The following is a 23101-nucleotide window of genomic DNA, read 5'->3' as shown; positions in this document are numbered from 1 at the left end:
TGATTTTAACAAGATGTGGTTCTAGGAAGACGGAGTTCGACCCCAATGAAGCAGGGGAGTGTTTGATGTACTGGAAGAGCACTTTGGGGACCGCATTCTTGTACTGGGGTACCCAGAGGCCACTGACATGGGCATCGATTGGTCGCCACGTTCTCCGGATCCGGACGCATGCGACTCCTTTTTGTGGGGCTATACAGAATTAAACATAAGGTGCACCGCAAAACCAATGCTGAGGTAAAAACTGCCGTTCAGGAGGCCATCGACAGCATCGATGTTCCGACACTTCAGCGGGTCCGGCAGAATTCCGCCATTCGTCTGCGCCACATCAACACCAATAATGGCAGGCACATCGAACATGTGATAATCTGTATGCGAATATTTGTAATGACCTTTACATGTTGAATAAAGTGTGTGCACGCCGTAGCTTGTAACTAATTTACATTTTTTGCATATAGTTCAGTAATTGTCACCTTGTGCATAATTTAATATTCGTCAGCGGCTCGGGCTTATAGTATAATAATCACCTTCAGATAATATTCGGATACGACTCCTTCGGTGCCACATTTCTGCAATTGATACCGACAGAATTAGTACAGCTCGTCTGCAATGCCAGAGAATGCGACATTTCTTTAAACAAAAAGACAAATATTAAACGGCACGTCAAAGAAAAGAAAATACTGAGAACTCTGCGTCAAAGGTGACTAAACAAAAACAGTGAATTGTTTTTACTCCCCTCTTTACTGGGATGCTGACACAGCAATGTTTCTCTGACATTTCAGATTACGCTTCTTCTAGTTTGGTGGCAGCTACTCTTATGATTACTAACGAAAGTCAGAATTTAGGGCGAGTCTAGGCTATGAATTGCTACGTGCGGTTGCCTGCATTTTTCCCGCCCTTGTGGCTAGCTGCTTCAGTTTTCTTTTTCTCTTATTCCACAGGTTCTCTTCTAAAAAGGCCTATTAGCTCCGCTGTAATCGATTGTACAAACGTTCACTATTCGTTTAATATAGTTTACTATTTATGCTTCCTGGCCAAAGCAAATCTACTGGTATCAAACACAGACCTCAACCTGAGGAATAAATTTCTGAAAATAGATGTTTGGAGCACAGGAAAGGAAGAAAAACGAAGCGTTCGAGACGTGTGTTGAGAACAAGGTGGACCGATAAGACAATGGGGACGACTGAGCGAGGTGGCGCGTTGGTTAGTCACTGGACTGGCATTTGGGAGGTCGCCAGTTCAAACCCGGGTCCGGCCATCCAGTTTTAGATTTTCCCGTGTTTTCCCTAAATCGCTCCACGCAAAACACCGGATAGTTCGTTTGAAAGAGCGTGGCCGACTTCCTTCTACATCCTTGACACAACCTGAGCTTGTGCCCCGTCTCTGATGACCTCGATGTCGACGGGACGTTAAACCCAATCTTCCTCATTGACAATGAGGAAGTTCTTCGGAGAATTTGCGAAGAAAGCAACATGTGGAAAACACTGACAGGAAGAAGCGACAGGATGATGGGGGCTGTGTTAAAACACCAGGTCACGCGCACTTATTTGGAGTAGGTATTTGCCTCGACAAATAAATCCATGAAGTATGAGCAAACACTCGTGTCAGTTTTAATGTGTACATTACTAATGGAAAGTGGCGTCACAAGAAATGAGTTTTGTAAACTGGATATGGCGTCCGACATTCCTGGTAAGGACAAAACAGTAATGTAGAAATTAGAAGTGGCGTAAGGAGCCAGTATTGGTTAATAACTGAAAACAAGTAAGTGAATAGCCCACTTTGAACCGTTTGCTGTGTATCAGCAATCCTGTTCCGTCCAACCTCAGCAGCAATCGGACATATGAGACTGGCGAGTTCAATTCTGTATAAATTCCAATATTTCTGTTCTGTTTTTAAACCCGAGGAACATGAAAAACTTCAAATTTGCTCACTTGCATTGAACTATAATCATGGAACGTGAAACAAAGCAGAAAATAATATAAATACACTTTATTTAAGGGACTTATAGATACATTCACACTCTATTGGTACTCACCATTACGTCTGTGTTACAAACTTGATTGTTCACTGGAAGTGTTGTAAACATCTGTTGGTGTTGTACACACACGAATTATGTTGCTATATGGCTAAGCTTAATAGTTTGTTGCTAAATTTTAACATGTTGTCTATAAAGATTTACTGATACTAGCGCAACATACTGTAACAATTAAAACGCTAATAATGACAACCAAATTATGATGAGTGATGCCAACTGGCTTCGAAGTATACTGATCACATGTGTATCAACCATAGATTCCCGTCTCAACTACAGCGATCCAGCAATCAAGTACTCAGCACATCAGACCATGAGAATGTTGTTGTTGTTGTTGTGTCTTCAGTCCTGAGAATGGTTTGATGCAGCTCTCCATGCTACTTTATCTGTAAGTAGGCTGTTCAAGTTTTTTTATTGGTAACGCCACATAGCGCTCTGTATGAAGATCACTGACTGTGCTGTGTGCAGTCAGTGGCTGGTTGGCATTGTTGTAATACTCGCCATTGTAGTGTTGGGCAGCTGGATGTTAACAGCGCGTAGCGTTGCGCAGTTGGAGGTGAGCCGCCAGCAGTAGTGGATGGGGGGAGAGAGATGGCGGAGTTTTGAAATTTGTAAGACTGGATGTCATGAATTGCTATATACATTATGACTTTTGAACACTATTGAGGTAAATACATTGTTTGTTCTCTATCAAAATCTTTCATTTGCTAACTATGCCTATCAGTAGTTAGTGCCTTCAGTAGTTTGAATCTTTTATTTAGCTGGTAGTAGTGGCGCTCGCTGTATTGCAGTAGTTCGAGTAACGAAGATTTTTGTGAGGTAAGTGATTTGTGAAACGTATATGTTCAAGTTAGTCAGGGCCATTCTTTTGTAGGGATTATTGAAAGTCAGATTGCATTGCGCTAAAAATACTGTGTGTCACTTTAAGCAGAGTCCTGTATAACATTTTCTAAGGGGACGTTTCATATGTCGACCCTTAGCCGAGGATACCTCACTGGAATCTTCTTATTTTTTCTTGTAGTTTGTGTAATTAGTGTAGATTTTGTTTATCGCTAGCGCGTAACTGTAGAGAGAATATCCTTTGTAGTTGCAGTCTTTCATTGTTGTACAGTAAAACAGGTGTGGCACGCATGTAAATTTGCACCAAGTATTTTGCAGCTGCGCTTGCAATTAACTAGATATTATTTTCAGTGCTATGTAAATGTGTTCTCTTATTTTTGCTCTTCAAATTGTGTTTTATGTGTTGTCGTGTGAAATATTGTGACAATAATGGCGTGTGAAAAACGTAATACTAGGCTCCAAAGTAAACTGAGAAATGACAGTGAAGACGAAAGCAGTGTATTAGCGCCACCATGTAATGAATTAATTAATGTTCAAAGTAGTAATTTGGTAATAGTGCATAGGGAAATAGAGCGGGCTACAAATAATGGTGTAGGCAGTGAAACAATTAGTGAACAGAGAAACATTATCGATCGATCGGTCGGCGACAGCTCGCGTCAGGAATCCGATATGACAGGACACAATCTAGGAAATACTGTACATTCACCGTTTTCTCAAATAAGTCAAGACACATTTCCTGCTTGTCAAAATGTGAATGTTGCCGGTGCAATAAAATGTGAATGTTGCCGGTGCAAATGCACTGCCGAAAAGCATAGAGGAACAGATTCCAGGCACTAATACATTATTATTGCAATTAATGCAACAAATGAAACAAAATCAGAGACAAACACAGCAAAATCTTCAAAAGTTAGACACCACACTTGAACAAATACGTGAAGATTTAACTACTGAGTTACATAAGATTGAATCGAAATGTCAAAAAAATCTGTAATGACGTAAAAACTCAAATTTGTGAGCATTTTTAACCTATTTTTTCGTTGCATGAAAATGCATTACAGAATCACGAAGCAGCCATAAAAGAACTGCAGACTATTGTTCGTGAAAATCACGACACCTTGCAAGCTAAAATGGACTCAGTTGCATCCACCGATTCGGTTACGCAACTTGCAAGAACTCAGGAAAACTTAAAGGACACAGTAGATTCGATTTCAACACAAATGGACACTCTGAAACTTGGTTCAGAAAACACACTGAGGAAATGTGTTCACTATCGGAGAAAGTAGCCGAACTTTCGGATCAGTTCACTAATTTATCTGCAAAGGTAGATGATGATCTGAATGACACAAGACCTGTAGCCATCACTGACACAGAAGAGTATGAACAAATTAAGAAATTCAAACAAAATCAGAATCAAATTAATACGCAATACAAAAGAGAAATCCGGGAAGTACAAGATCAGTTGACGCAGGTAATACAAAAATTACATATTTCAGAGGACACCCGCGCTCCAACACAGGAAGAGGGACTTAGAAATACGGAAAAGCCACAAAACAATAACACAGGGCATTTCGGAAATTATGAAAGAAATTGGCAAGGTGCACCGAATTTTGAGATGGAACCGCCGACACGACGTAACTATGACTGATATGCGACTCGCCGACACGATGATTTTGACTATAAGCTGTTCATTACTACACGTAAATTCAAAACATTTAAGAATTCTGGCAACGACATTCATCCACGAGCATGGCTCCATCAATTCTCTCATTGTTTTCCTCCCAACTGGTCATTGGAGCACAGGTTAGAATTTATGTGTGGCTGCTTGGAGAATGAACCAGCTGTAAGAATGCGATCGGTCATTCACGATTGTCACAGTGAAGGAGAATTTTATCATGCCTTCCTCTCAGCATATTGATCTCAAGCTACACAAGACCGAATAAAAACATAGCATCATAATGATGAAACATTTCGAACAATCTAAATTTTCCAGTCTTGTGAAATATTTTGAAGACATGTTGCACAAGAATCAGTACCTGTCAAACCCATACAGCCCGTCAGAAATCATCCGCATTTGCTTAACTAAATTCCCTGAACATTTACGACATATTATTTTGGTAGGACGTTGCAAAGACGACACTGAAGCTTTTCAGCGACTCTTACAAGAACTGGAAATTGACACTGACAATCGCGGAACGCGAAAACAAAAGCACAACAATTACAGGTCATATCCGTCGCAATTCCGCGATGAAAGAAATAATACACGACAAGGCTATTCGTACAACGTAAATCGTGACCAAAACACGACACCAGCTGTATGACAACCGTTGGCAGAGTAGTAATAATTACAGGGAAAGATCACCTCTCCGCGGTAATGACTATCACAGAGACAATCAGAGAAACAGACAATATGGAAACCAAAATAATTATTATCACAGGAGACAGAGAAACTTCAGTCCCAACGGTCCACCGTGCAGTGATAATTCAGGGAGAAATTCTCCACCACATGGCCGACAAATAAGAAACTATGTAAACTACCGACAAAACGACAGACCTGAATTCCATCAGAACTGGCGAGCTTCAAACAGGGCAGGACCTTCTCGTCAAGGTGAATTTGTAGAAGTTAGGTCTCCTAATCCCAATAACGACGCACGCCAACAAAGAGATAGCAGACAATGACTCGCACCGCAGGCAGCCACGTGCGCCGGCTGGCTCAGAGAAAAATAACATAGACGCTAACCTTGAGAAAAGTTCCAGTATTCTTTACCGACGTATACCGCATGATAATTGCGTTCAAGTTGAAACTTTGAGTACTAGGAAGAGTAAAAGATTGCACTACATTTCACATGTAAAACCGTTTACTGAAAGATAATCTGCTTTTTAACTTTGTCTTTGCCATAAAACTTTTCAGTTCACATTTCCAGTACGCTTTGTCAGACCTAAGAAACTGTTACCATGCAACAATGTTTGAAGTTAAATATCCTGTCAAGAACCAAGAGAACTTATTTAAACAGAAATTACGAATGCATTGTTATTGTGAACAGACGACACAAGGTTGTATTTGTACATTCTTGCTTGTTAGTTCCACTATTACGTAACGACTATCAGGCTTACATAGGACATATACTGGTACTGCTAATGAGATTTTAATGCAACATTTTGGTTCACTTGAAGATACATTCTGGATTTAAAGTTCTTTCTGTGAGATACCAGATGACACAGTGGTTAGTTTATGTGACAGCTACACGATTTTATCACGACGCTACTAATGAGTGACAATTTACAATTTTGATTTTGCGGTTTATCTATTTTATATCTGCACAGTTTTTCTGAATTGTTCTGGAAAGTAAAACATGTTTTAGTAGTAACTTTTGTGGTATAGCTACAATGAGACAGCCTTTTCCATAGCACAGCAATATGTTACAGCACAGTAATTTCTTCATCACGGCAATAAGCGTAATAACTAAGATATCTATACGCAAAGCATTTCACTTTTGTTTATCATGAGGCAAGTACATTGACTTCTGCAGAACTTAGCTTTCGGAGGACGATAACTACGACACATCCACAGAGGTTATCTTACAACAAGGCGCACAGTTTAGCTGTACACTACACGTATTGGAGTGATTAATTTTGTACTTAAAACATTTATTTTTAAAGATATTTGAAGTACAATGATACAAAGGTTTTCCGTGATACATTTCATTCCATTGCTGTAATCTGTAACATCTGAGGGTATAATTACATTAATCCTCAGGGGGGGTACACGCTTACTTTGTGTACCATGTGTATGGCAAGTACAAGGAGTCCTAGCTAATATGGTATTTGCTTATACAACTTTACACATCGGTACCATACTTCTCTAACACAGAATTACACAGCTATCTGATCATTTAACTGAGGGAGACAAACATTTATTTTACTTCATCAGTGACAGATGTTTACATAATTACACCGTTGGATAACTTCACACTTGCGAAATTGTATTTTGTCTGTACTTTGTGAACTGTTCTTAGTTTTTCGGAACCATTGTGATACTATGAGAGCTTTGAATGATGTATTTGGTATGGGATCATTATTTTTAAAATACGTTTGAGGCAGATGACACTTCACATGAGCAGAGAATTTTTTTTAGGTTTTGAAATTATTGGAGGAAACTACGACGATTTTGAGAGTTGACTGAGGTGTTATGATGTTATTATTATGATGACTATGTGTATTATGCTGTTGCGGTATGTTTATGATCAATAAGCTGATGCTATATGAGTTATTTGATTATGCTACGTATCTCTTATGATGAAATATTGAAGAAGTGTCGACAAATAAGGTAAGGAATAAAGAGTAGTGGTTAGGGACTCTGGTTTGTGAAAACGGTTGTTGGAAACCAAGAATCGTACTTTAAGAGTTATGAAATGTATGTAAATTCGTGAATGTATTACAACGCCGACGAAAATTTTTTGGACACTATTATATTTAAACGATTTTGTTTCTACAGATTTGTAACGCAAATTCTTGACCTGTGAAATATTTTTATATGAGACTGTCACTGTAGCGGAAACTGCTGTCGTAAATATTTCGGTAAGAAAGTTAAGTGAACACCTGCACGTAATGCGTCGTGGGCACCCAGCTGCGCGTGACAGACGCCTTGAAAAAAGCCATTAGTGTGTGCCTGTCAGAGGCACAGGTGGAGAGAAAAAAAAAAAGAATAAAGAAAAAGAGGCCATTATCCTCGCTATTGACATTCCTTTGTAGAAAGCATCGTAAACTTGAAAACATGATTACACTGTAGAGTTCTTACTTTATGATATTTACTGAAATGAAATGATGAGAAACGTTTCATGTCTATTGTGTTGCTAGCTGGAGGATTGTTTACTGCATTATGAAATGCCTTATGGCTAGCGAATGACGTTTCACGCCTTGCTTTGCCTATTTTGTGTAATATCTAGTTTCTAGCTGCAGTGCAGCATTAGTTAAAATAAAATTTTATAGATTTACTAATATAAATATTTTCTGTCTACAGATTCAGTATATAATAGTAATGTGACATACTTCCAAAAAATGAGGGAGCACAAAAAGACATTTCCTTTCACAGGAACTGCATACATAATTTTCTTTTCAAGTTCTTGGTAATTTATTTCATAGAATAAGTTTTTGTGGTGCACCACTTTTATTATATAGACATTAAGATGTGAATATACATTTCCCTTATCTGCGTTGTTGTCTTTAGTGTACAATTTTTTCTGCTTGTGGGTTTGTCACGTTTAGGTATAAGTTATTACATTTATTGATTGCTACTTGCTTTGCTTACTTGCATTTTTTTGTCATTGCTGTTTGTATTAATTGTTTTGTGCTGCTGCATTGCCATCGTCCCTTAGTTAAGCATCTGAGCTCAGTAGATTTAAGTTAGCTTAAGAAGGGGGAGACTATATGAGAGAATGAGTTGCGATGAATTGGAAGGAATGCATTGAGAAGCTATAATAAAATCGTCTGGCCAAAAAAGTATTTTGAAAGAGGATAGGAACAAAAAAAGTAGGGTTTAGGGACAACAGGTTTAGGTAGGATTTTCTTGGAAATAATTGATGAGGTAAGATAATGGAAAATAAATAATGAGGTAAGAAATATGTGAACATATAAACACAAAAAGCATGCTTGGATAGAATTTTTTGGTGGAAACAAATGTTAAAATAAGACGAAAGATCTATGGAATGAAGTTTTGGGTTGGACTGCAGTACCAAATGTTACACTGAAAACAAACCCTGTCATTTCCTTGTGTTATCCCACTATGTGTTTGTGCACCCTTGTGTATTTATGTTCTTCCGGTCTTTATATTTTTATCTGATAAGACTCATGTTGCAGAATTTTTCTAATACTCAGCTACATGAACTATGATGAGGAATACTGTTATCCTCACATATAATTTGCATTAATAATATGTTATTTATTTTGTAAAGCTTCTGTTCTGTTTTAATGCTCATGTGTGAAGTTGATGTTTTAAAAGTTATTCTGATCTTTTATGTATGTACTTATGTCATAATTTTTGTAACAATGATGTGCATGTTTATTTCTATTCTTTTGTAAAGCCTGTTTTACTGCAAAAGTTATCTGTAGTGTTATGTTCTTTAATGATATATTGTGTACCTTTGTTATTGTATTCTTATGTTATAAAATTGTAATTGACACCAGTTCATCAAATTACATAACTTGTAAGATACATTTCACTGCACACGTTTCTGTTGGTCATAGTATATGGACAATATGTGAGAAGTAGGGACTGATAGTGTTTGCACGTGTGTTAATAATTCAGCAAGGGACTGGTTAACAGCATTGCTCATTCTAAGGACATTTCCAAAAAAAATTGTGAGTGCACAAGTGGTGGTTTATAGACTTGCTATATTGTCCACAAGACTCTGCGATGGTGATTGTGCATCTGCACAGTCGCAACAGATGGCTGCTGGCCATCTCTACAAGGACTGAAGTGGGTCTGCACCTTCGATGGCCCACCAATACCATTATTTCTACAAGGACGCCAGTGGGTCTGCACCTCTGGCGGCCCACCAATACCATAATCTCTACTAGGACTACAGTTGGTCTGCTCTGTGATGACCAACCTACCAATATTCTTCAAAACTTCGACTGACTCTGCTGTGGGTTTGCTCTGTTGTGGCCCATTACCTGTCAGCATGTCTCTCCGTTGGAAGGACAACACTACTACTTCAAGACTGCATGGAAATCCACTACTTCCATGTGCATTTTCTTTTACTGCTCAGACATTGAGCAAAAACACTACTATTTTACTGTGATGAACGATCAGGACTGTCTTTATGGACTGTGAGAAAATTTTAGCTTTTGATCAACATCGTATCGATAAGTGTGTGCATGTCATTTCTTTGTTATTGTAATTATGAAAAAAAATTTCAAGTCTGCATTGGCCACTGCCCAAAACAATTTGTAAAATTTTTTGTGGGGAGCATGGGGGCTATGTAAGTAGGCTGTTTAGGTTTTTTTTATTGGTAACGCCACATAGTGCTCTGTATGAAAAATCACTGGCAGTGCTGTGTGCAGTCAGTGGCTGGTTGGCATTGTTGTAATACACGCCATTGTAGTGTTGGGCAGTTGGATGTTAACAGCGCGTAGCGTTGCGCAGTTGGAGGTGAGCAACCAGCAGTGGTGGATGTGGGGAGAGAGATGGCGGAATTTTGAAATTTGTAAGACTGGATGTCATGAATTGCTATATACATTATGACTTTTGAACACTACTGAAGTAAATACATTGTTTGTTCTCTATCAAAATCTTTCATTTGCTAACTATGCCTATCAGTAGTTAGTGCCTTCAGTAGTTTGAATCTTTTATTTAGCTGGCAGTAGTGTCGCTCGCTGTATTGCAGTAGTTTGAGTAATGAAGATTTTTGTGAGGTAAGTGATTTGTGAAAGGTATAGGTTAATGTTAGTCAGGGCTATTCTTTTGTAGGGATTATTGAAAGTCAGATTGTGTTGCGCTAAAAATACCATGTGTCAGTTTAAGCACAGTCCTGTATAAATTTTTCGAAGGGGACGTTTCATATCCTGTGCAAGCTGCTTCATCTCCCAGTACCTTCTGCAGCCTACATCCTTCTGAATCTGCTTAGTGTATTCATCTATTGGTCTCCCTCTACGACTTTTACCCTCCACGCTGCCCTCCAATGCTAAATTTGTGATCCCTTGATGCCTCAAAACATGTCCTACCAACTGATCCCTTCTTCTGGTCAAGTTGTGCCACAAACTTCTCTTCTCCCCAATCCTATTCAATACCTCTTCATTAGTTACGTGATCTATCCACCTTATCTTCAGCATTCTTCTGTAGCACCACATTTCGAAAGCTTCTATTCTCTTCTTGTCCAAACTATTTATCGTCCATGTTTCACTTCCATACATGGCTACACTGCATACAAATACTTTCAGAAATGACTTCCTGACACTTAAATCTATACTCGATGTTAACAAATTTTTCTTCTTCAGAAACGCTTTTCTTGCCATTGCCAGTCTACTTTTTATATCCTCTCTACTTCGACCATCATCAGCTATTTTGCTACGCAAATAGCAAAACTCCTTTACTACTTCAAGTGTCTCATTTCCTAATCTAATACCCTCAGCATCACCCGAGTTGAGTACATTCCATTATTCTCGTTTTGCTTTTGTTGATTTTAATCTTATATCCACCTTTCAAGACACTGTCCATGAGAACAACTTTCTCTATTTCGTACCGGATGCAGAAAATCACGAGAAAACTAAGAGACCGATTACTAATTTACTTCAAAAGATGTGTCTTTTTCCGCTATGACAATTTCGGCCAAACGCCAGTAATTGTGCAATTGTGTTTATTCTGTGGGTTAAGTTTTAATTAACTTGCTGGTCATACGTATAACGAAATGATTTCACACTATAAAGGTGGCGTATTACGGTTTTTCAAGCATGCTTTCGTTGAAATATTCTGACCGTTTATTCCACGACAATATTTTATTTGAAATTACTACAAGGACTTTTTGCGTCTGTAGAAGTACGGTCGGATTTCAGGCTATGATGTTCAAAACAAAACGCTGACATATTAATTAATTCTGGAGTGGCGCTCGTTATATAATCCATTATCATTATTGTCAGTAACTCAACGACCATTGGAAAACCTCATACACGAATTTCATTATTATTGCCAGAGAACGAAAGAGTTTTCGCTATAATATGAGCAAATAGCTCTGTTAGAACCACTACAAAAAGTTTGTTGTGGTGGCCATTGGTAAAGAGTATCAACTGGAGGGGACTGTGAAACGTCTCCTTAGAAAAAATTATTGAATTACTGTGCTGGTAAACCCCTTACGTTATTTGATTTTCAAACAGTTGAGCAAAACTGAACGTACTCAGACGTTTCTCTCTCTACTTATTCTGATCATCACTAAACTGACACGCAGTATTTTTGGCGCAATGCAATCTGACTTTCAATAATCCCTGCAAATGGATGGCCGACTGGGTGACAATAACCTACACGTTTCATGAATCATTTACCTCACAAAGATCTTGATTACTCGAACTCGCAATACAGCGAGCCCCAATTCTGCCAGCTAAATAAAAGATTCAAACAACTGAAGTCACCAACTACTGATAGGCATAGTTAGCAAATGAAAGATTTTGATAAAGAACAAACAATGTATTTGCCTCAATAGTGTTCAAAAGCCATAATATACATATCAGTACATGACATCCAGTCTTACAAATTTACTGTCTCTGATGGACTCATGTCCAGATCATCCGCTCCCAAAACTCCGCCATCTCTTCTCCCCAAATCCACCACTGCTGGTGGCTCACCTCAAACTGTGCAACGCTACGCCCTGTTCACATTCAACTGCCCAACACTTTCCGGCCGCACCAGGCACTGTGGGTAACGAAATGGCGAAAGTTGAAAATTTGTGCTGGACCTGTACTCGAATCTGGATTTCCTGCTTCTAATGAGCGATTGTCTTAACTTTTTCGGATATCCGGACACAGCCCCTGACCGACTCAAATTTCCAGCTTAGCGCACACTACAATTCAGTGTTTCTCGTCCATTAACCCCCTACTCGCAAAATATTGATTTCCGAACGAAATTCGGTTCGAACGGTTTTAAGTCGTCCGCAATGTTGGACGTGTCTGACAGATGAGACACCACACAAATATATACATTTCTTTTGGTTTTATTGATAAAATCATTCGATCAACTTAATGAGGTACTCAGCACACCTGGTTAGTAGTTTGTCGAAATCCTATCGTCCCCGGGCCTGTGAGTCCTAAAGCCTGATGCAATCGCTCTCTTACATTCTACATCGTTTTATGCCTACTTTCCTGTAACTTGATCTTTATTGTTGTTCTTCTCATGAACGAATGTTAACTCTTTATTTGTTTTCTGTGCTATAGTGATTGCTAACTTTTTTTTATAATGATGTACATTATATGTAACTTATAACTCACTTACCGTAACAAAAGTAATGTAAAATATGTAGAATACGTCGTCAGATTCCCGATGTTAAAAAAAAAAAAAATACTTGCATACAGCTCATTCCCACGTTATTAAGTACTACAATATGTTGATAAAATATTAGAGTAGATACTTCGGGCCGTTTGTTCCCCAATTTTATTTCCTCCCAGCTGCAAACAGTAATACATAGCGTGTCGAGATCATACAGGAGCAGACTTATTGAAAGTCCAGCGTCTTTGTCTTTGGGTGGCCAAAAAAGAAACTAAAAAAAAGATAGAACTATCAAACATACGAAACAAATGTAATTAAACTACAAAAACTGCTCGTCACTAGAAGACTTGGTAAGGTATATATTTCATGATACAATGATTATATATACACTGACGGGAAAAAATCACAACGCCAAAAAATAATGAATGTAGAGCAATGAAATTTCGGGAATATATTTGTCTAGCTAACACACTTGAACGATCATCACTGCAAGATCACACGGCATTGACGCGAAAAATAAGCCACTGCAAATGTGAAATGCTGGTACATTAATAACCGGTATAACTGTCAGAATGTTGAATGCAAGCTGCAAACGTGGATGTATCGTGTTGTACAGATGCCGGATGTCAGTTTGAGGGATGCAGTTCCATGCTTACTGCACTTGTTTAGTCAATTCAGGTATGATTAATGCTGTTCGCGGGTGATGCTAGAACTGTCCGATGATGTCCCATGTGTGCTTCATTGGAGGCATATTTGGTGATCGAACAGGCCAAGGCAACATATCGACACGATGCAGAGTATGGTGGGATACAGCAGCGGTATGTGGGCGAGTGTTATCCTCTTGAAAAACATCCCCTGGAATGCTCTCTCATCAATGGGAGCACAACAGGTCGAATCACCAGACTGACATAATAATCTGGAGTCAGCGTGCATGGGAGAGCCACAAGAGTGATCCTGCTGTCATACGAAATCGCACTTCAGACCATTAACCCCAGGTGTGGCCCCAGTGTCTCTCGCATGCAGACAGGTTGGTTGCCGGTTCTAAAGTGGCCTCCTCCTAAGCAACACACGGCCACCACTGGCACCGAGGCAAAACAATGTTTCATCAGAAAACACAAAAGATCTCCACCCTGCTCTCCAATGAGCTCTCGCTTGACACCACTGAAGTCAGGAATGGCAGTGGTTTGAGGTCAGTGGAATGCACGCCATGGGCATCTCACCAGGTGTTGTCCTTGAAGTAACGGTTTTGTAACAGACTGTTGCGTCAATGTGGCGCCAACTGCTGCTCGAATTGCTGCTGCAGGTGCAAAATCAATGCGCCACAGCCACACACCAGAGAACTGCAGAAACGCGTTAACAAATCTGTATTTGCAATTCGAGTGTTAGCAGACATAGGCGACGTAAAAATGAAAAAGCTTGCATACTTTGCCTACTTTCATTCCATAATGCCATATGGTATAATATTTTGGGGTAACTCTTCAAGTCAAACAAAAGTTTTCAGAGTCCAAAAGCGTGTAACACGTATTATGTGTGGAGTAAATTTACGGGCGTCCTGTAGAAACCTCTTCAAAGAACTGGGTATACTAACTACTGCCTCTCAGTATATTTACTCCTTGATGAAATTTGTCCTAAATAATATATCTCTTTTTCCAACAAACAGCTCAGTTAATACATACAATACCCGGAACAAAAATGATCCGCACAAAGACTTAAAAGCACTTACTTTAGTTCAAAAAGGGGTCTACTACTCAGGAACACTCATCTTCAATAATTTGCCAGCGAACATAAAAAATTTGATTACAAATAAAGATCAGTTTAAAAGGAGCCTAGTGGCCAACTCTTCCTACTCCATTGACGAATTTTTTAGTAGAAACAAATGATGTTTTGTATACATTGATACTATTAGTATTGTTATTTCAGGTTTTTAAAAAAATTGACATGTTCCACATCCACGAGGACCTCCTCAGCACAGTTCTATGGACCGAAAAAATAATCTAATCTAATCTAAATGGTCGTCTCTCTCGGAAGTGCCACGTCGCATCCGGGCGCGGTCTTTTTGGACCGAACACTTTCGTGACTACCGCTGCCAGGAATTATGTACAGTGGCTACATTCCCACCCTAATGAGCATCGGTTTATTGCCCTGGCCTACTCGATCACCAGAGCTGTCTGCAATCGAATACATACGGGATATCATCGGACAGCAAATTAAGCGTTGTCCACAAACATTAGCCGTCCCTGTAATGAGCGACCGAGTGTAACAGGCATGGAATTCCTGCAAAAGCGCAGAAGGAACATCCAGCTTCCCGTAGCCCTGTTACACGACCTTGCTCAAACTCAGTGAGGCGTTGGTGATGTGACAATGGAGTTTTTTTGCGTCTTAAAGCCATTCTTGGGCAACATCAACTCGCCACGTGCAATCTCAACGACAACTAAAGCTCATGGCGGTTACAGCGTGCATTTAAAGGACACCTAATTTGCATCCCTCAGAGTGCCAGTACTAGCGCCATTCTTATGCTACTGGCGCAAAATCTTAAAAGACATCGTCTTTCGAACATAGAAAAACTATCGTTTATATCGCACAACTCCTCCTTGGTGGTGCTATTTTTTTCCGTCACTATACGTCCTGAATTGCCTGTACTGTGTAGACGGCTACAACTGCTACACAAGCGGTGACGGGCTCCCATCCATTGAATTACGGTGCAGGCGCAGCGAATCGATAGGAGCGCCGCCTGGAGGGTCCCCCTATACGGGACACAACGCACCCCTCTGCCCTCAGACGAGCACCGCTGCCGGGCCTCTACGTATTTCTCCCTCTTCTATTCTCGTCGTTGCCGTACGGTTGACGTTCATGCCTCTTATCACTTTATGCATCCTACGTATACACTGAAAGTTCTTTAAGCCCTGAATAACTATCCAAAATGATGCTGCGCCACCGGCAGCTGCTATACAAATCGTTCATCACTCGTACCAATTTCAATGGTCACTGGACATAAGACAAAAGCTGTTTTTCAGTTGCAGAAGCCATTCAAATAGATACATGATATTTCATACCACTGTAAAATAACTGCGAAAACACGATCAGGGCAACAAAACTCAATATACACTGAGTTCTGTCATAAAAATTTCGTACTTTTTCGTCATGTAAAGTGGGATGGGACGCCATGTACGCAGCAGCACGGATACAGCGTTTGAAAAACTGCTAATACCAGACGGTATTCAGCAACAATCTAAACTCTTAACAATAACAGTTATTTTCGTAGTAGCCCCTGACGATATAAAACAATTTTCGGCACTTATCTGCAAGCTGTGAGCCGTCAACTCCTGAAAACTTTCGAACAATATTACGTTCCTGAATCTGGTCAACATGTTCTTTATGGGGTACTTATATTTTACTCATACGATAGCTGAAGCGCCACTTTTTTGCCTCCAAAAATCTACAATCTGCATCCATGTCTTCAAAAAGAGTGACCTTATTCAAAACTCTCCGAACATTTCTCAAACTGTTCAAAATAACAGAAGAAACGAAGTGTGCGTAAAACGAAACACCGCAAAAGCGCGAAGAAGTACTCTCTTGTATGTTTAGCAGTTATGGCTGTGTTATCTACCGTTATACTCAATAAGCTTCGTTTTCTTTTAATGAGACAGGTATCCTATATTAAACTGTACTCCATGTGTAGTGGAAACTCTCATACAGCACATGTTGGAGATAATAGTGAAACTTACGGATAACATGTCTGGAAGATCTCCTGAACTGACACCGAAACCTGATATTGCAGTGCAGTTTCGGTACTGTCAGGATACGTTTATCGTACTGTTGAAACAGCGACGCGCTGTCAGACTTGAGCTACATATTAAATAGGTTTCGCATCCTTTTTTACAAAAAATATTATAATCACCAACATGTGCTATATCACTGTCCTATCCTTTCCGAGGGCTACGCAACGGTGGTACACAGAAAACACATCGTTCTTTTTCTTGGAGAAAAGAACAGAGCGCTACAGTTACTTCTAAATGAATGAAGGGAAACATGTCTAATACTAAATGTACAGCACAAATTGCTGTTCAGCATACTGTCGTTTGTGTAACACCTACTTTCTACATGAACACACGTTTATGGAATAGTAGACATGTTTTAACTTATCTAACTCACGGTGCATATTGTGCATGCAGCTCTGTGTCGACATAACACTCACTTCACGTGTATCTCCACAAACACGCTCCGCAAGCCATCATATAACGTATTGCGGAGGGTACCACCACTCGTCATTCCCTTTCTTCTTTCATTTGCAACTGGAGCAAGGGGAAAAAAGACTGCTGAATGCCTCCGCAGAAGCCCTAATTTCTGTTATCTTGTCTTTGTGACCCTTACGCGAAATATACTTTGGCGGCATTAGAAACGTTCTGCACTCACTTTCAAACGCAGGTTCTTTTAATTTTATTAGTATTACCTCGCAAAAGAACGTCGTCTTCCCTCCAGGAATTGCTCTCTGTGTTCACGTACCGTTTCCGTAATATTCGCATGTTGATCGAAACTACCGGTAACATCTATAGCAGCACGCCTCTGAATTACTTTGATGTCTTCCTTTAATCCTTCCTGGTGGAGGTCCCTAACAGCCGCACAGTACTCAAGAATGGGTCGCACTAGTGTTCTGTACACGAGGTCTACATTATAAATGAGCTACACTTTCCGAAAACTCTCCCAATAAACCATAGTCCATAATTCGCCTTCAATAGTATACTCCTCAGACGCTCGTTCCATTTCGTACAGCCGGCCTCTGTTGTCGAGCGGTTCTAGGCGCTTCAGTCTGGAACCACGCGACCGCTCCCGTCGTAGGTTCGAATCCTGCCTCGGGCATTGATGTGGGTGATCTCCTTAGGTTAGTTAGGTTTAAGTAGTTCTAAGTTCTAGGGGATTGATGACCTCAGATGCTAAGTCCCATAGTGCTGAGAACCATTTGACCCATTTCGTACAGCTTTGCGTCACTACGCCTATGTATTTAAACGACGTTACTGCGTCAACTAGCACGCGGCTGATATTGTTTCCGAACTTTCGGTATTGTTTTTTCCCTCTTCATCTGCGTTAACATACATTTTTCTACATTAAGAGCAACCTGCCATTAGTAACACCAAATACAAATTCTAAGTCATACTATATTATTCTGCAATTACTAGACGACGAAACTTCCCCGTATTCTACAGCGTGACTACAAGTCGCACGTTGCTGCTCACCCCATCCTTTCCTATTAAATGCGAGCTAAAGAAACGTGAGTATGCTTCAATTCTCTACCTAATATTTCGTATCTAGTTATCATTACCCATGTGCCTTCCAAAGAACCCCACGCGCAAATATTTGCACTACGCTACTAGAGTGCTAATTTAAGCATATTTACATTGTCAGTTCACTGCCGCCTTTTCGATAATGCAGCGGATTTGAGCACGTATAACGTGAAATGGAATGTGAGCAACAACGGAAAGCTCTGTGGCGATTGGAGAGCCACTGACTACGTCAAACGTGGGGTGCAGTAAGTAGTACGGATGCAGCACTACTCTCACAGAATACTCTCTCTGTTCTCCTGGCCACTTTTATTTGCCCCACCCTGTACTTTCTTAACTGAAGTACAACAGTCAAAGCACAGACTGATATGGGACAGTGTACAGTTCATCGATTTTTCACCTGTTGTCTGGAAGAGGAATACCAGCTGATGCCCCCGCCCATGTCAGCGACTTACCTGAAACGGGAGAGAGAAAGCTAGTGAGAAAATTACAGACACAAAACTAAGAAAGGAAGTTGTATTCACTGTATACAACAGTGTTTTCCAGCCTGGGAGTAATTACTTCCTGAGTGGTAACACGAAACTTTCTCAGGGGTAAGACCACAACAGATTCTGTGATGATATAGTGACCATTCTAAATTATTTTTTTAATTAATCGCTATTACGGTAGACTTTAATAACTAACGGATCGTCAACATCAGCAAATTGACATTCATTGCTGGACAAAAGCCCCCTCGTAGATGGCTATTAACGGAACAAAGTCGACAGATGTATAAGTAATTTCCGGAGTAGTCCAATAAAGTACGATAGGACCGCCACTATATATATATATATATATATATATATATATATATATATATATATATATATATATATATATATATATATAGAGAGAGAGAGAGAGAGAGAGAGAGAGAGAGCCAGATGCTCTTTAAGGCTGCTCGCAGATGATGCGGTTGTCTATAACAACGCCAGAAGATATTAACGATTTGCAGAATGACCTCCAGCGAATTGATGAATGGTGCAGGTTCTGCCAGTTGACACTGAATATAAACAAATGTAACATATTGCGCATACATAAGAAAAGAATCCACTATTGTACAGCTATCCTATTGATAACAAAATGCTGGAAAGAGTATCTACAGTAAAATGTATAGGTGTAACTTTCCAGTGCGACCATCAGTGGAAATTGTAATTCATCCACGAAGGAAGTGGGTTGTAATGGGCTTGTTCGACCGATTTTTGACTATTGTTCATCTATCTGTGATCCCTACCAGGCAGGAGTGATAGAAGAGATAGAGAGCGATACGTTTTGTCACGGGATCGTTACGGAGATTATCAACAAGCTCCATTGGCAGACGTTACTATCGAAATTTCGAGTGACCGCTTTCCAGGAAGACTCGAACAACATATTACTTCTACTCATATACGTCTCGCGTAATGACGACGATGAGAAAATTCGAGAAATTAGAACTAATACAGAGGCTTACCGACACTCATTCTTCCCACGTGCTATTCGCGAGTGGAACAGAGTTGCAGGGATCAGTTAGTGGTGCGAAAGTACCCTCCGCCACGCACCGTTAAGTGGCTTGCGGAGTCTAACGTAGATGTAGAAGCACATACATTGTTATCTTGAGGGACACCAATCGCTGTTATTCCCGCTTATTTTCTGCTGTCATCTACCTTTATTCGGTTTGTCTTCTCAGTCTTCAGATATTTCTTGGAATGGCTTCCTTTTGCCTTACACCACCCATCTCCCTGGCTAATCCATTTATTTGCATTCCTGTCACTCCTGGTAATTTGCAACGTGCATCTGTATATCGATCGCTGAGCCGTCCAAAAATTTTGAATGGTTTTCATGTTAAAAGCTCGGGTCTTACTGCCACGAGTAAAAAAGCTGGTAACAAAAACTGTTTGTAGAAGATAGGTTTCGTACAGAATGACAGTTCCATTTTTAAATATTTTTTTTATCAGGGGCACTGGACATCATTTTTACTTTTCTGTTTATTTATTTTGCTGTCTGTCCGGTGGCAGTAGTTATCATTGGGCGCCACTAATAACTTCAAATAGCAACTGTTCTTCTGAGTGGGAAACCTGACAAGTAAATATTTGGACTATAGGGCCGGCTTCTGTGAATGAAGAAATGTTTTGAGGCAGTGAAATTTCTGTGAAAGCACAATTTCGAGGACTTCGAAAAGGTAACACAGTCCAAACAAATTTTCTTGAAACAGAATTCGTATTACCTTAGCGAAAGGTCCTTGATCAGTAGCTATTATTGCTGAAAGAAATTACAGGTGTGAACTTTAGACTTGGGATCTCTACAGCAATGACAACAAAAGTGAAGAAATGAATAAACTTGGCGCATTACTTACGAAGTGCAATGGTGTACAGCAAAACAAATATTTAAAAAAGTATTGCTAGGAACAAGTAGACCAAACACCCCATTGACTTCTTATTTCTTGGTGTGGTGAAACACGGCCAACACAGGCGTCTCAAGCTACATAGCGGCAGTATCCGCTAAGGTCTTGGACTAACGAACCAGACGAGCAATTGTCTGAATGTTCAAATGGTTCAAATGGCTCTGAGCACTATGGGATTTAACATCCGTGGTCATCAGTCCCCTAGAACTTAAAACTACTTAAACCTAACTAACCTAAGGACATCACACACATCCATTCCCGAGGCAGGATTCGAACCTGCGATCGTAGCAGTCCGGCTCCGGACTGCACGCCTAGAACCGCTAGACCACCGCGGCCGGCTGTTTGAATGTTATATGTTATTTTAAAAGATAAATGTTAATTATTTACAGTCTGATGTTTAATTAGGTCCCTAACTTAATCGGGGTATTGGAGGTCATCTGATCTCGTTCAGGGGTAATGGTATCTCAAAGGCTCGGAAACACTGGTCTACAATAACAGCTATTACACAGCCTCTGACACGAAGAAATGTAGATACTTTTAAGACATTAGTCTATGGAAAAAAACAGAAGTGTAAACAAGAGCACGAAACAGATAGAATTGTTATAAGCGTTGCAGCATTTAACACTAGCTATTCCCTCTTACAATAACGTTTCCAGTGGAAAAAATGTCTACCTTTTGCCTCTTTCGTTCACGTTATGCCCAAGGTATTACTATAATGACTGTCCAATGATTTTAAATTGAAACTATATTGCTGTCATTTATTTAGCACTAATATTTTTACGGAATGGTTAATTTGCTTTTTGTTATGCAGAGCAATAGAATCTCCGGCGACAATTCGATACTAATTGAACATCGCTAAGCGTCTGTAAACAGATAACTTAATAACTGTCGTCCTCTTTGCGCTACAATTAACGTCTCCTTCCACTTCTTTGAACGCAACAGCAACTGTCTACCCAACTAATATGCGTCACACAGATGCAGTATGAAGTCAAGAATTCTTCCACACTGATTACGACGGTCGCCCGTGAGTGTGCTGCTCCTGCCGCGAGGACTTGTCGTTCGTTCCTATAAATACTCTCAAAAATTACAAATAAAATAAGACTTACATTCTTGAATGATCATCTTCGATTAGCGGGTTTTGATCTTGCTACTTACTATGATGAACGACGAGACAGCTGTTTTAACGCAACATAGATGAGAAAAAAAAAATGATAGACGTCACGAGCGATTAGCCGACAGAGGAAGTCTAATAAATTGTTAGCGCCACGCTCTGTAGATCACTTGGAACACATAACGCACTTAAATGTCGAACATTTCCCTTTGTAAGTTGTTAACGTCGTTCATTTTCACGCTGGTCTTTTTCTGACATGACAACAGATCGCCGCCGAAAATACGCACATATAATCTGTCATATCACATACTGCATACAGGAAGACATTTTATAACATCTTCTGTAACTGAATGACTGTTAACATGACTGCTTATAAATCGTCGTCTGATGTATTTAGTAGCACAACGTGTCCTTTTTGCCTTCACACATGTTACAAAAACGCGGGAGCAAGCAACGCTCAAAGCGTATAGTTAGGCAGAGACATGATGCAGAGAGTCAATGTATACTAGCAGAGAGAACTACAGTTATCTGACCACAGTATTGCGTGCAATACGTGCCTCTTATCATTTTAAATGAAACACCTTACGTAGTGGAAGCTAAAATTGCTTACAGTACCGTTAGTACTACACTCAAATCTATTTGTATCTGTAGCATAAAATCTATAAACATTTAGTTAAAATTGTGCCAGCGATACAAGTGGTCTCTAGTGCTCATTAGTTTGCATGACAAATACAATAATGTCACCAGTACAATAAACTGCAATGGTCGTTAATATCGTGAAGTTCTCTCCCTCCTGTTTGTTAATTTACATGGCGCTTAAAAAATGAACTACAACAGCACAAGAACTCTATGTTATTCAAGTTTGTTGTTACTGTTAAAAGCGATTACAATAACGCCATTAATAAAACAATCACATTCGTTATTACTGCATAAAATATACAGTGGTTTTGTTAAGATTCTTCTGCGTCAATAATAGTCTTCATTTTACGAATATTGTACTTTTATTCACTACACATCGATACTACAACAAACACTATCACAAGAAAAACGCAATGCGGTTCTGCAAAACTGTCGGATGTTATGACGGTAAAACTATACACTCGGTGTTGGTTCACTTGGAACTTGAAACGTGGTTAAGCTATACAGTTTGTAATATACAAGACTACATTGTACACGAGTGTTTCAGGGAACAAATGACTATACCCAAATTAAACAGTTTTGAAATATGCCATACATATCACAAACGCAACTGTAAGTAATGTAATAGTAAAACATACAAAGTTTAAGGTTGTTACTTGAAGTGTTTATCATTCTACTTTGTTGACATTGGTATTACAGGCATTTGGAAATGATCACAGGCCGAAACTGGCCTGTGGGTGTAATACATGATGAAGTAAAGGTCATCTTGTATAAACAATTTGACAGGCTGTGAATCCACACATGAAGAAACAACTTCCAC

The 23101-nt window shown here is 39.7% G+C and overlaps 1 protein-coding gene across 1 annotated transcript in view; it reads right to left on the bottom strand.

Annotated features, from left to right (window-relative positions):
• LOC126277994 (AT-rich interactive domain-containing protein 5B-like) overlaps positions 1–23101 on the bottom strand; it is a 771607-nt gene that overhangs the window by 138383 nt on the left and 610123 nt on the right. The gene's annotated exons all lie outside the window — the stretch shown is intronic.

The sequence above is a fragment of the Schistocerca gregaria genome, chromosome 6 (assembly GCF_023897955.1).
Source record: "Schistocerca gregaria isolate iqSchGreg1 chromosome 6, iqSchGreg1.2, whole genome shotgun sequence".
NCBI classification, from domain to species: Eukaryota; Metazoa; Arthropoda; class Insecta; order Orthoptera; family Acrididae; genus Schistocerca; species Schistocerca gregaria.
This window is presented reverse-complemented; position numbering and strand designations above follow the sequence as displayed.